The sequence below is a fragment of the Lygodium microphyllum genome, chromosome 28 (assembly GCF_053477565.2).
Source record: "Lygodium microphyllum isolate KBCC chromosome 28, Lygodium_microphyllum_v1.1.10, whole genome shotgun sequence".
Taxonomy (NCBI): domain Eukaryota; kingdom Viridiplantae; phylum Streptophyta; class Polypodiopsida; order Schizaeales; family Lygodiaceae; genus Lygodium; species Lygodium microphyllum.
In genome coordinates, this window is record NC_141162.1 from 115,496,145 (window position 1) to 115,512,046 (window position 15,902).

A 15,902-nucleotide genomic window follows, 5' to 3' on the forward strand; every position below is an offset into this window, starting at 1 on the left:
GGAAAGTAGTCAAGTGCTTAGGGTATGAATGTTTCTATGTTTAGATTGGTTCAGTTATCTTTTGGAAGGTAATATTAATCGTCTTGTCACGGTTTTGCTATTCTTGTGACAATTTACTTTCCAGTTAATACAGTTTAATTTAACTTTCGTTTTACTTAAAGATGGACTCATGCCAAATAACAACATTTTCCTTGCTAAGATGTGCAATTTAGCAAAGATAACTTTCTAGTAATTTGAGCATCGAAAGAAACCTTTCATGAATTTAACCATTTACAATGACTCGTTGCGAAAGGAATAAGACTAATGGTGCAAGATATAATTTCTACACCTTAGGATATACTACTATAATAAATGGATAATCTTGCTCGTAATTTATCATGCTTGATGCAATTTGAAGAAAACTAAGTTCTATACATTATCATTCATAAGCTAAACTCCTTCGTTACAAATAACTCGAACAAATATATCCTATCCTTAACAATTTCTCTTTGCATGATCGACTTAAAATCGAATTAAATCCAAGAAGAAAAACCTGGTTTTGGGGTGAGATATCCACATGGATACCGGGAGATGACCCTCCCGCGGCTACGCCTTGGACTTTCTTAGGAGGCATCGCAATTGTAGTCCTTCAGATGTAGAAGAAGCTTTACAACTTTCTCCTTAGAATTCCACCATCGCTCCCTTGCACCGTTCGTCAAAGTAGTTTTTGGAAGGCTCCCCCCCTTGAATTCGGGAATTGGAAAGGGTGTTTTAGAATCTTTTACAACTAAGACCCATTGAAGCCATGGGGAAGGCTTAATGGCCTTTGTAAGCTCGCACAAACGGGAATAAAAAGGTGTGGAAAAGACACAAGGTGTGGAAGCGAACTCCAAGGAAATATAGTAACCGCAAGGATTATAAGTGAGGTCAAAAGACCTTGGGTTAACTTGGAGGGAAGGGGTTTGAATACGCCATAAGGGAAGGGCTAGGGAAGGATCTAACACGGAGGTGTTGTAGGCTTAAGGGATAAGAGGGGTGATAAGACACGGGGGAAAAAAGTAATAAGACCCTTAAGGTCTTCGTGCTTTTAGGGGGAGTGACTTCAAAGTGAAGGTAAGGGTTTTTTTGTACGAGGGTGAAATGGGCTTAAAGGTTTTTAAAACCCGGGGGGGAAAAGCAATAGGAAAGGGGTTTTAACGAAACCCGGGGTTAAAAGGACTTGCATGGGAATATCAATGAGAAAGGGGGCTTAAAGATCCCCCCTTAGAAGCTTCCAAGAAGCTTCTTGGAAGCTTCCGTGGGTGTCGGTTATCCACATGGACAAAGAGAAAGCCATCGATTAGATAGCTGGCAGCATCCTTGGCTTCAGGCGGCGGAAAATGGAGACGTTGGCGGCGTACTCAGCTTCAGGCGGGGCGACAGTTGCCGTACTTCTCACCTCCCTCCTCACGCAGCCTCACGATTCCTTCCTCACGCCAAATTCTTCCTCAGCTATTCCTCCTCTTTGACAACCTTTTTACTCTATTTTCCTCCCTCGGCCTACAGCATTATGGCCTCTCCCTCAGCTTGCGGCCCCTCATTAAATAGTGGAGGGGAGGGGGATCTTCCCTCCCCTGCGTGTCATCACGCATGTTCCCCCCCCCATTCCAAGCTCCACCAAGGAGCTTAATTGCTCCTTCTATTTCCCTCCCCCTCCAGCTCGTCAGTCGGCTGGGGGGATAGGGGGGAATAATTTTAAAAAAAATCATTTATCCAATTCGTTTTTCCTTTTTAGGCAGTTCACGCGTTAGCAAATCGGAATATTACAGTTTTAAAATAAAGGGAAAGGTAGCATGAGCGTAAGGCTCGGTGTCTTTTCTCTTTGCAATACATAAACGCTAGTATGGAAATCATGAAAAGATTGGTTTTGCACGATGCACAATGCTGATTTTCTTCTTTCTGTGCACTAAACCATTCACATTATGCACTATGCATGGTTCATGGTATCAACAGAAAAGCTCCTAGACTATATAGCAATCATTTTCTTAGGACTTTGACCTACGATTGAGAGTGTAAGGTTATCCCTTGCCATAGGATAGAGGGTCAGTTTCCTAAGGGACTGTTAAGTAAGGAGGCATGGTATATCTCCTGGATTCAAAATGAAAGAGGGGAGTTTTTGTTCGTTTGTGTTATATGTTGAGCAGCGCATCAAGGAGCCAATCCCTGCAATGTAGGAGAGCTGCAGTGGGGCCGTGGTGTTTCTAGCGAGAGGTTGCCTCCATGTATGTGATCATGGTATTTATTGCCAATGTGTATGGGTTCTCCCTCTATGGAGCTTATAGGAAGGGAAACATTGGACTACAAAACGATGAAACTATAAACGCATAGATTAGGCTTTAGGGCAATTTGTCCTTTAGCAGTAGATAGACGCTCCTGGTCCGCGAGGCCGTGAGGGTATGTTTGTTTGTTATGAGCATGAGGTCCAGTTAGTGCCATAGCCAGTGCTGGACCATTTGAGGTCCCTTCATGGTGCATTTACCGGGAGCTACCAACAAGTGGTGGTTCTCGAATTTAGGGTTTTTAGGGACCAAAAAGTTCGTTTATGTCCTCTGACAAGGATCGTCAAGCCGAAATACAAAAAGCAAAACGTGCTGAGAGGACTAGACGGAGGTTGGAGATTGTAAGTCGCTATTCTCCTCAAAGGAGTAGCCCGATACGCATAAGAGACAGTGGTCTTAGTAACCCAACTGCTGCACATAGTCCTTTAGGTGTAGGAGGAAGTGCAAGTTCTTCCTCTCATCCACCAAGTCAACCCACTTCAAGTGGGGGTGTGATTCTATCAGTCCAACCTCCTATTGTCAAGTCGATTGTCGCCGTGGCACAACCCATTGCAATTCCTGCAGGGACGCCGGATTTGCCAGCTTTAGGAGTTCCTTTTCCCATTTTTAATGGGTTAGCCGAAGAAGATGCAGAGTTTCACATCAGTGAATTCCAAAGATTAATGTTTAATTATCGCATCCAAGATGAGGGACATCTTATGATGTTCTTTAACATGACATTAAAAGGAAGGGCTGCGGTATGGTATCACAGCATAGAGACTGGAACCATAACTACAATTGATCAATTTTATGCAGCTTTCCGAGGAGAGTATGCCCATGAAAGAGGTGGCCAATACTGGTTGCGTGTTTTGAATGTAACATGCCAAGACCCCCATGAGAATGTGAAAGCATATGCCAAGAAGCTTAAGGAAGTGTTTCGTAAGTTACAAACTTACATTCCTATTCCGCTGGCTGCCCAATTGCAATACTTCTTGCATGGATTGGACTTCAATATTTAGGTACAATTGAGCAATGTGGCTTTGGCTGATATAGACACCACCATTGCGCAGGCAAAAGGAGTAGAAGCACGATTACAAACGGCCTACTCCTCTCAAATAAATCTTAATGCGGGTTTAGTACCTGGAGACAATTTACCATTGACAAATGGGAGTCAAGGGATGCCTATGAATAACCCTAATGGGAGAGGAAGCATGGTTCAAAATGTACCTTTGTTACCAGCTCCTCCCAGTGTGACTATGCCTATGGCTAGTCAGTTGGCTCCACCTAATGTTGGAGGTGGGTTCGAACCCTAATATTGTTTCTGTGATTCAACAACCAATGCCCAATCAAATTGTTAGGCCAATGGAACAACGGATAGACGATCAAGGCTATGAGTCGAGTTCATCTAATGTCCTTGGCAAAGTCAAGGATATGATGAAGCATTACACTGACATGATTTCTAAACAATATCGGCAAATAGCTGTTGACGTCAATTTCCTGAAGAAGCAATAGAATCTGATAGGGAGTCGACGCCCTGAAGAGGGTGCTCCCTCAAGATTCAGCTGTAAGTGGTGTGGCGGACAATATTTCCCTAGAAACTGTCCAAATGTTAAATGTGATATTTGTGGGAAGTCGGGCCACTTAGCCGCTACATGTTGGGGTAAGATTAGTTCTCTCCAACAAGGGAGTAAATAGCCAGGTCCAGTTAATCATAGAGTGCAAGGTAATAACCTCCAGCAAAATGATGGACCGAGACAAATACTGCAAAGGGGAAAGACCACTATAGAAGAGTTGCCACAAGGCAATGGAGTCAGCCTTATCGAGGCTGTACGCGTCAATGACGCTGAAACCTTTAACCTAGGAGCCGTGACAAGAGGCCAAAAGGCTAAAGAGGGTGATAAAGATAATTCAAAACCGGTTGAGGGAAATCCTAAGCAAGGGGATAAGGGGACGCAAGTCTAGAATCATGGTGTGGAAGGTGGACCTCTAAGGCCTATTGACAAAAAAGTCGATCCTAAGAAGGATGAGGAAGTGCCAAGAAAGAAGGCAAGAGCTAAAAAAGAAGCACCAAAGCCGGTCTCGAAACCAAAAGAAAGGATGGTGTGGTGAGAAAAGAGAGCTTTGGCTACCTATCATGATTTTGATTTAGCAAGTTCTCTTTGCGAAGTCAAACCAAATGTAAACCTCTTACAGTTAATTAAATTATCTCCAGGAGTACGCAAGGAATTCAAGAAGATTCTGGGTATTGGGTATATTGTAGAACCTTTGGGCATAGCACGAGTAGGGGAAGATTGATTTGATCATGCTGAAAAGAATTGCCCTAGGGTTCCAGCATACGTGGATGGAATATTAGTAGAGCATGCTATTGTAGACACTGGGTCCTCCGTCAATATCATGAGTTCAGAGTTGATGGAGAGGTTGGGTCTAGGCATCCAAAAAGACAACTCCACCCTTCTTAGAATGGCTGATGATAGTCTAAGGCAACCAGAGGGTTGCATTACTAAAGTCCATGTTACAGTTGCAAGTGTAGAATAATTCTTGGACTTTAGGGTGATAAGATTTGCAGGACGTCCTAGCTATCGAGTCTTGCTAGGTAGGCCTTGGATCTTACGGATAGATTGTCAAGTTGATATACCTGCCGATCGAGTGGTTCTAGGTAGAGGTGCTAATCGAGTAATAGTCGATGCTTACCTTGAGTCTCCTCAGAGTGAGAGAGCTCCTTTATCCTCCACTGAATTAGAAACATCGGATGATCCATCTGGTAGTGAGACATCATCCAGTGATGGATCTAAAGAGGGGTCCACTACAGAGAATATTTATCAGATAACCCTAAATGAGCCGATAGAACCGCAAGATAGGATAAGAGATGCAGATGTGATTGAGTTGGACCTTGGCACGCCGAATGACTCGTGGCTAATTAAATTAGGTTCCATGCTCAGTTCAGCAGAAAGGGAGGACTATGTGTCCTTGATTCAAGAATTCCGTGACATCTTTGCTTGGAGTTATGATGAGCTAAGAGGCATTCCTCCCAGCCTGGCTGTTCATACTATTCATGTAAAAGAAGGCAGTCATCCTATGCGTCAGAAGGTAAGGCGTATGCCTTTTGGACGGGCTATTTGAGGAGTTACAAAAGTTAAGGAAATCTGGGTTAATCTTCCATGTACGACATATAGAATGGTGTTCACCAGTTGTCATCAGGAAGAAGAAAAATAACCAGATCCGACTATGTGTAGATTTTAGACAGCTGAATAAGCAGACGGTTAAGGATTACTACCCGTTTCCATTCATTGACCATATTTTGGATCAATTAGTGGGTAGGGAAATATATTCATTTATGGATTGCTTCGCGAGTTACAACCAGATGGCAATTACAGAAGAGGACAAGTTGAAAACAACTTTCATTACTGTCTTTGGTACTTTTGCGTACCATGTGATGGCCTTTGGTTTGTGCAATGCACCTGGATCATGGCAACAAACAACAGACAAGACCTTTGGTGACATCTCCCCAGATGAGTTGAAAGTATTTATTGATGACCTGGGGGCAGCCACTATAAGGGAAAGGATGTTGATTATTTTAAGAAAGTGCTTTGAGCACTGCAGACAATTTTGTATCACTCTTAACCCATGGAAGTGTGTCTTTGGAGTGCCTTATGGGCTATTGCTAGGCCATGTGGTCAGTTCAATAGGAATCGCAATTGACCTTGAAAAGATCAAGGTCATAGTTGCTATGAGTCTACCATGCACTTTGAAAGATGTACATAGCTTTCTGTCATCGATAGGGTACTATCGGAGGTTTATAAATGCCTTGGTAGAAAGGACGTTGCCATTAACGAACTTATTATCCTTTAGCTATCTATTTGAATGGAGCGACCCTTGTAAGGTAGCTTTCAAGGATGTGAAACAAGAGCTAGTAAAAGCACTAGTCTTAAAAGCACCTAAAAGAGGTGAGGTATTTTATGTATTTTCAACAGCCACCATGCATAGTATCAGCTGTTGCTTAGCCCAAATTTGGGAGGAAAAGTGGTATCATGTGATAGCTTTTCCTAGTCGAAAATTGGACATTTCAGAAATTGACTACACCTACATGGAGAAGTTGTGCCTTGCAATGGTCTTTGCGACTAAAAAATTCAGGCACTACATCCTCTATGAGAAGGTAGTTTTCTATACGAAGGCGGAAGGGCTTAGATTGCTTATGAACAAGCTACAACCGCCTGATCGTCTGGCAAAGTGGTTAATCACTTTGCAGGAGTTTGATTATGAGATCAAAAGTAAGCCACCGAGGTTGCAGGGGATTGTGGAATGCCTTGTGGATTTCGGGGAGCTGAAAGAGACTTTGGCTGAAGGAAGTGATATCGAAGAAATGTTTAAAATTAATACAGCTTCTATCCCATCTTGGTATGCTGCTATCACGCATTATCTATCAACAGGAGAGACTGGAGCTAGTTTATCAAAATCTGAAAAGAGGAAAATCAGACAACATGCTTTGAAGTTTTCCTTGATCGCAGGAACACTATATTGGCATGGTGTTGATGATATCTATCGCCGATGTGTGATGCCTGATGAGGTTCCTTTCATCTTGGAAGAGTGCCATGACTCTGCATGTGGAGGGCACTTCGTTGGACAGTTGACGGCACAGAAAGCTTTAAGAGCTGGATATTGGTGGCCGTCCATCTTCCAAGATTCCTTTGAGTAAGTTAAGAGATGTGATATCTGTCAACGACATGACAACCGAGAGAATAGGAAACGCCCACTTATTCCTATCATAGCTATCCTTCCATTTGAGAAGTGGGGCATTGACTTTGTGGGTCCTATCACCCCATTGTCTACCCAGAAGAGGTACATTATAGTAGCAACTGATTATTTTACAAAATGGTCAGAAGCGCGACGACGAGGCAGGACAATGCAAAAGAGACTGCAAGTTTTCTTTTAGAGCATATTATCTGCCGTTTCGGTCCACCGAAGGAACTAGTGTCGGACCGTGGAACCCATTTTCTGAATAAAGTGATCAAAAGCTTGACTGAAGCTTGGAAAATCAAGCACAACAAAATGACCCCCTATAATCCGCAAGCAAATGGGCAAGTCGAAAGTACTAATAAGCAGCTTGTGGATATCTTGTCTAAAATAGTCTCTGAGAAGAAGCGAGACTAGGACAGGCAATTGTATGTGGCAGTATGGGCGTACAATACAACGTTCAAGCGAGCTACTAGCCATAATCCATTTAAGTTAGTTTATGGGAAAGAGTGTGTGTTACCCCTTGAAATCGAGTTGCCAACCATACGGTTTGCAATTAACCACTCTTTGGGAGATGAGGATTCACTCTTTGAACGTTTTACGACCATAGCCCACCTGGATGAACTTAAATTTCGGAGCTTCTTACACCAGGAGATAGCTAAACATCGGATGAAGCAGTTACACGACCTTAAAGAAAAGAAGTATACCTTTAAAAAATGGCAATTAGTTATATACTACGATGCGCGTAGGGAGCTGCTTCTAAGGAAGCTGGAACCTAGATGGGATGGCCCCTACAAGATTGTTAGAATAGGGAAAAATAGGTCTACGGATCTACTAGCTGATCTGCAGGGAGTAGAGTTTAAAACTAAGGTTAATCTTAATAAGATTAAACCTTATTGTTTCTAAGTATGCTAATACAGGAAAATGCATTGTAGGTCCATGCTGGGGATGATTTGAGACCTACAAAAGAGCTTAAAGCTGGTTGATGGGGCGGCTAATTCCTTATTTGGAGCATCCATATCTGGAGTAGAGATACCATCAAGGGAAACTTATCTGGTGAAGCAAAGGATACAAAGTGGTTGAGCAAGAATACGGAACCGTTGTGTGGGAGATCAAAGTCTTCTACCATCATTGCTTATGACTGTTGACAAGTATCCCTATTGAGTTCAATGAAGAATGTGGAATGGATCCATCAGTTCACCCTCTAAACATATTAAAATTTGATTATCATAGTTACGAATAGAGGAGTTTGTGATGGCAGGCTGTGTAAACCCATTGTGGACATACATATTATATTTTGATGGGGTGTCCACTAGGGGCCCTACTAAAAAAGGGAGTGTTGGAGTAGTAATCTGAGATCCCCAACATAGAGTTATGATGAAGCTAGCTGCTTATCTCGGGGTAGAATTCACTAACAATATGGCGGAGTATAAAGCCTTGATTATGGGACTGCATATTGCCAAACAAGGTGGTATTCATCGGTTGTTAGTAAAAGGGGATTCCCAGTTGATCCTGAATCAGCTAGATGGGACATACACAATGCAGAATCCCATCCTTTGTATGTATCATCGAACTGCGATGACCCTACTTGAGGAGTTTGAGAGAGTGTCTTTTCAGCTGATTCCACGTTACTCAAATCAGTTTGTGGATTCACTGGCAAATCTTGCTTATGAAGAAGACATTTTCTTTAACTGTGGTCCTAGTTTGGATATTGCTATCAATAATGAGACAGGACCCGGTCGCTTGTGGGGAATGTTAACAGAGCATGCAATATATGGTAGGCAATGGTTGATATAGGTGATGCAAAGAGTAGCCGAGACCAATCTACCGTTGTTATCCTGGACCCATAGGTTAATTAGACAACATGTTATGCGTATGCCTCTTGCTATATATGCAGGAGGGATGGGTCATAACCTTATGCATTTAGTTTAGGGCTGTGAGTCCTATTTTTCCTCCTTGGAAAGGAGTCTATTATTGTATATCTGTACTATTTCGGGGAGGGATGTGTAGGTGCTATTCTGTTTGATCTTTGTAACATGTCCCCTAGTATTATCCAAGACACGTCTTAGCAGTCCATCGGAAAGGATGTCTAGAAAGCTCCGCCCGGCACTCCCATGGAATGTTACGGGTTTTGCGATCTAGTTCTTCCCGCATCTACCACGTAGCGGAAGTATCTTGACCGTTCTCACTTAGGATCGACCGGAATTAGGGTTTTCCTAATGGGTCATTAGCTAACAGCAACTAGCGTTAGACCCGAGCAAACTACTTTACGCAGAAACGCCAGGTCCGAAGCGGATTCACGCTGCACTTGGTTCAAGGAGAATGGGAAACGAGAGGGATGCAAAGCTCAACCTCTCTGCCATAAGGCATAGTCCCATTCCGTTCCCCTAAAACAACGTAAATCGGGTAAGACGTAACTCTAGGTCATCGTTCTCGTTATTCTTTTTGATGATGATGATCATTCCGCTATTCTTCGAGATTTTTGAGAAAAGTTCCCGGCTAACCGGGACCACCCAACCGTAGGACGGACCCATGGCCCATCCTCCGCACTTTCCTCAATTTGTTTTAGTTATGTAATTATCTAACACATTAATTTGACATATAACAATCAGCTTCTTTAATTTATCTTGTTAAGCACTGGTTCCTTCACGTAATCTTATCACGTGACATATAAAAACAACGTCAAGCAAGTTCTTTTAACATCTCATCATTTTATCTTTGAAATACAAGAAGTTCCTCCCGTAGACTTGTCCATAATCTGCCCGAAGGCTAACCAGTAATCTCCAGGGATCACTATTCCAAGCTTCCGCCCGTCAACTAGTATGCGGGCCTCAAGATCCAATCCTGAGTCACGTTAGCCTCTTGTGCAGGACCCGGAAGGCAAGGCATTTACGGCCAGAGCCCCCCCTGGCACCCAAGCGTCCTCCTACTCCAAGTAGAGCTTAACGGAAAGACCTCTCGCGGCGGGTTCGGTCCACGTTCCCGGCGTGATCAACAACCCCCTTGGTTAGGGTCAGGTAGGCAGTCGGGGGTAACTGAAGCTGCCTCTCCCTTCAGGCCTTTAACCTGAAGTATAGGTACTTATTTAATTTGTAATTCATAATTCAAACAGAGCCCTAAAATCTCTAGCAAGCACAAACATTTCCATTAATCAACCCAGTTGTATGGCAAACTGCTAAGGAAGTGTTCTTTCCTTTTTTAGTGTATCAGCAGTCGTTCTCAAGGTGTCTTGTAACTTGGCAAGATCCCTTATATTCAGGTGTAGGGCATACCCAACTTGGTTAACCCTAAGGTACCTTAGATATGCTAGTTTCTATTTTACAACTTTCCTTATTTAGAAGGATATCCAAAACTACGGTCGGCCTAAACCCCTAGGAGATTATTGCACTGGGGTTTGTAGAGGAGGTACAACAAGAAGATCGCCAAAGGGGTGAATTTGAACTACAATTTGACATGGGCAAATTTGAAGAAGAAGTGATCCCACAACCCCCTTCATCCCACTTTGAAGAACATCAGCAGTCAATAGACACATCCGTGGAGAGAAAAACCACCCTGAGGTAAAAGAGAAAGAAAATGGTGGAAAAAGCTTGACAGAGATTGAGGACCAAACCTATGGCACAGCCATCCGCACCTCTTCCACCATGCCCAGGTGACCTGTTGGCTAGCTTTCATGCAGAACTCGTAGTCTGGGGGGAGAGACAAGAAAAAGAGAAACAACCTTTTAACTTCATCTTCCTCCTCCCCAATGGCCTACGCATCGTCCTTCCCCTTAAAGTAGTAGAAGAGGTGATCAACGTTTGAAGCCAGCTAGGTAACAATGGCTAGAAGAAAGAGAGAAGAATCCCACCCTTTGGGGCATTGAGGATGCGGAGTATTGGCAAAATAAGGTTTTTGAAGTGCCTTAGTCTGTGCCCGGATACGAGTGCAGCCACTGTGGTAGAGATGCATTTGCAATGATAATGTGTTCTCCTGGATGGCTTTTTGTAATACCCTCCCCTCTCTGAGAGAAACAACCCCACCTTCATGGCGTATCCTTGAAGGGTAGAGTAGATTTTGATACAAACATCCATGGACGCTCTACGACTTTTCCATCATATATAGCCCCCATACTACTACCTTAGCACAAGCCCTCACTTTCACCTCGGATAGCCTAGATGCTACATGACCCACTTCATTGCTGACTTCTCCTCCTATCCTAATCCCGCCTTCATTACCACATGAAACTACCTTAGGCTATTAAAAATCTTACTTGATTAGGATCCCACCCTAGTAGAACATGGTCTCCCCTCACTCTTTTTTTATCCTAACGCCATAGATAGCTATGCATTGACCTGCCTAATGATGGGAGCCAGCCTTCTACCTTCCTTTTTCCTAGCTATTCTTGAGGATATGAGTGACAACCAATTCACCCATTGTAACCATCCATTCCTCTCCACCACCTCTCTCCATGTCTACTTGAACCTTAAGGGTTACATGCAGAGTTGGAAATTTTTGAGTCAGTCCATTAAATCCCCTTCCCCACCACATTCTTATGATGATAACTAGCAATTAGCTACTGCTCGAATCATGTAACTCAACAAATAAAAAAAAAGTAAAGAAAAGAAAAGAGAAGGCCAAACACAAAGATAACAAACAAATAACAATGAAAGAAGCACATGACACGTCCAAACACAATTCGTGGCACATAGCTCATAGTCACTGCACCTAAGGGTCGTCAAGTTAGGCACATCCGATGGTCTCGGTCGGTGGGCTCCTTTCCTAACCCCCTAGCCATTTTTGACTCCCCACTTTATGCTTAGGGCACCTCAAGGGTAAGACATACCTAGGGAGGTAACACTTGCCTATGGTTAGACCTATCACCCTAAGCTACACACACCGCACCTCCCTTTGCACGAATAGGGTCCTCAAGTGTGGGAGATCACCCACTCTTGCCTATGGTTAGACTTAGCTCCCCATTCCACCAACATGAGTACAAAGCACTGCACGGTGAGGTAGACACTCCCCTTAGGTAGAGCACTTTCTCCTTTCAGGTACAACAAGATAATACAAACCACCAACTTCAGAGGCCCCCATCATCCACTCGACATAGCTTGGGTTCTCCATCCAAACCATTACCAAAGCTTCCCAATCAATAGAGTCCATATGTGGCCCTATCATCACCCCACCAACCACTTGCCTAGAGCCCACCCTTCCACAACAAAGAGCTCAAAGTGCCATGGGACTGACACCCATATCGGAGGGGGGTAATATTAACCTCAACTCAAGATGGTGGAAATATGAAGCAAAGAGCAAAAAAAGGATAGAAGAAGAGCAAAGGCACAGAGGTGGCCCTAAAGCTAAGCTGAGGCAAAAAGCACAATTTTAAATGGAAGGCGCCTTTAAAAAAACTCTAAAAACTCTTGTAAAAGAGCGCCAAGCTCCCTCCTGTGCCATTTATAAAAGAATAGATGGGTGTAGGCTTAAGACATGAGGTAAAAAGAGGGAAAGAGGAAAAAGGACCTTGCCACAATGGTAGGTCATATAAAAAGGGATGGGTGCCCATGGGATTCTAGGACTTGTATATAAAGTTCAAAAAGTGAATGGAAGCTCATTCTTTGGTGTGTGTCTAACAAGATTCCTCTCTTCTTCTCTTCACCTTGCTTGTGAGTGTGCTCTTGAGAGAGGGAGTGTGAGAGTGTGAGGGAGTGAGTGTGTGGAAGTAAGGGATCAAGAGGGTAAAGCTCTTCACCATCTTCTCTTCTTTTCTTTTATTTTCTTCTCTTCTCTTTTCTCGTGCACATGCGACTATGGTGGATGGAGCTCAATGGATGAGTCTTGAGGATGCTTGAGCTAGCATCTAGGATCATGGAGCTACCTGTGTGTGCGAGGGAGGAGGCAACTCATTTCGACATCGAGGTAAGCTCACGACACTCATACGTTTGAAGGCGTGTCGGCTAAGTGAGAGATAGTCATTAGAGCTCACTTGAAACACTTGAAACAATAAGCGATCCCTGGGTCTTGGCAGTTGAGCGTGAGTTACCTCCACACTAAGACACCTGGCCAAAATTTTACCAGATCACTCCTTCATCTCCAAGTTTGGAGTGTTGTTCATTGCTTGAAAACTGAAATCGTACGTTGCATGATTTCGCCAATCCTTCTTTTTACATAAAATTCTCCCAAAATGGCTGGAAACTACATGCTTTTTTTTACATGTCATCCTATTGTAGAAGTTTTCTATAGTTTTTGGATTTTTTTACAAGAGATAATATCTAAAATATCAAAAATTGACTAAACTTGCTCAAAAATCTAGTATTTTTGGACCATCCACACTACGGGTACTGACAATAATGACTAATATGGCATTGGCTCTCTCAATCAATAAGAAAGCCAAATGGTGATGCACTCTAGAGTTTTTTTTTACATTGTGTGTAGTGGCACAACATTGGAAAAATAAGAGCAAGCACAGGGAAACCCTCGGGTGTTGGACCAAGGGTATAAGACCCAAGGAAGGCTTACTTGCAATACAGTAGTGAGAGAGAGAGAGAGACAAGTTTTGTGATAGGGCACCACGGGATTCAACTCCTTGATCCTCACATATGGGCATTTCCATCATCCTAGGTGAGCTAGACTTGACCCTTGTTTGTTGTTTAACATTCTTGTGAAGTTTCACAGCAAGTGGTTGCTGCCTTAGCTCTAATCAATCAAATTCATGCCTTATCGGTGAACTTGTCACGTGGAATCAGCCCTGTCTAATTCCCAGAATCAAACAATTGGCTTGATCGATTACCTTGGGGGTAAATCGGCCCATCCGATTTCAAACAAGAAAATTAGATCATTTGATTGGCGAAATTGGCCCAAACCAAAAATCAACCATTGGCCCAAGTGAATCGGCCCATCCGATTCGGCTAGTTTGATTTTGAGAATTGATGAGGCTATATCCCAAAAAAATTATTTTAAAAAAAACAAAAAACCACAACGACTGACCCTGCTAATCAACGTATAGACCGTAGCAATCGAGTAGGACGACACAGTAGAAATCTTAGCAGACCCAAGAGTGGCTAGGAATCAAGCCTAGAGTCCCATTAGGACAAGTACATAGATAAGAATGCGAGATCTGTAATCATCATCTTGTATTTGTACCCACATTGTTTTCCAACACTTGAAGTGCAGTTAAGAAAAGCAGAAAGCATGATTTCACACAGTGCACAGAAGAAAGCAAGCGGACATGCACAGAGTGAGTTTAATTGAGGACCATTGTAAATAATAAGGAACTCACTCAAAACTAACAATCAGAACGAACCCACTTGTACGAGGAGACCCTAAAACATAGTCAAGTTTTTGGGAATCCCAAGTATAGGACCAAGTGCGAATGCGACCCAAGAGTCAGACACTACAAGGACCAATACCATTGGAGGAGTGGATCTATCCAAGTGGAGCACAAGACCATGAATATGGTAGAGTCAAGCACCAACCACAGACATGGCGAAGAGCTTGACCTAGGCGATTTCTTGATAGAAATCTAGTAGCTAGTCACCAATTACGACCTATACACTGGGAGAGAGAACCACAGTAGGACGTTTGAGGATATCATAGCAGACCTTGAAGAGGAGAGGAGACTAGCGCGAGAAGCTTTGCGAGGCATAGTGATCTACAATCAAAGAGACAACCCAGAAGCTTGTGGTAGAGCATAGAAATGTGTGAGATTCAACGAGTGCTAGCCCTAGTAAGAAAAAAATAGAACATGCAACCCTAATGCAAAGAGAAAGAGCTTTGGAAGGCAATCTCACATTGAGCAAGCTTCTTACAAAGCGGCTGCTAAACAACTCATCAGTAGAGAAAAGCGCTGCTGCAATGGCAACCTCATTGCTTATAGGATTAGGAGTTAACTAAGGCTCTAAGAGCCAATCAAGAATCCCTATCGTGGCTAAGAAGTTAGACAAGTACCAACCAAATGATGAACCATATAATTTCATAGAGCAATTCGGGCAGGTTTGTGAGGCCAACGGCCTCATCGATCTTATTGTTCGCTCATAAGATTTCGATCTATACTTAGGAGATAAGGATCTGATACACGAGTCTAGACATTGTTGAGCGAGCTGAATTTAACAACCTCTAGAGTCCCTTCATCAAGAGATTCTCTGAGCTTGGGTATTCTGATAACCTTCTAGTGATGCTGATGAAAGTCAAGCAAAAAGACAAGGAGGACGTAAGCCCGGGGGGTCCACTAGGGTTTACCGTATGGTACCATATGAGTGTAAGGGAGGGGGGTTATTTGAGGGAAGGAAGGTGCATTTTATAAGGTAAGGTCCCATAAACAGGGGGTAGATAAGGGGTATTTTCATATATGTTTTACACACAAATGATGTTTCCTTATTACTACTAGTGAATCTCCCGTGGACGTAAGAGACTACATTACCCACATGTAGAGTCTTTTCAAGAGAATCACAACCAATGAGCGACACATAGAAAGAGCAGTCTCTACAGTCTTCATCAATGGGATATAGAGTGAGGAACTCTACAAGGTTTTGGTAGGAAATTGAAGCTTGTAGTGAGAGGCACTAGCTAGGGTCTTTGATGAGGCAATTAGAGTGGACCACTAGCTCAAAGAGAGAAGCTCCAATAGCTCAACTCAAGAGGATACAAATGCTAGAAAATCAGATATTTTTTATGTAAAGTGAAAGATTAGGCCCAAGTTCTCAGGATATAGGAAAGGGCACGGCGGACACAAGTCAAGAGCTAGTAGTGATGAAGATGGAGCTAGCCAAAATACAAGAAATGATGAGATGACCAATACGCCCTCACCTCCAATGTGTGTATTGTGGTGGAAAGCACCTACCAGTTGAGTGTCAAGACCTAAGGTCCCGACCTTGCACCAACAATTGCGGCAGGTTTAGTCACGATCTCATGCATTTTAGA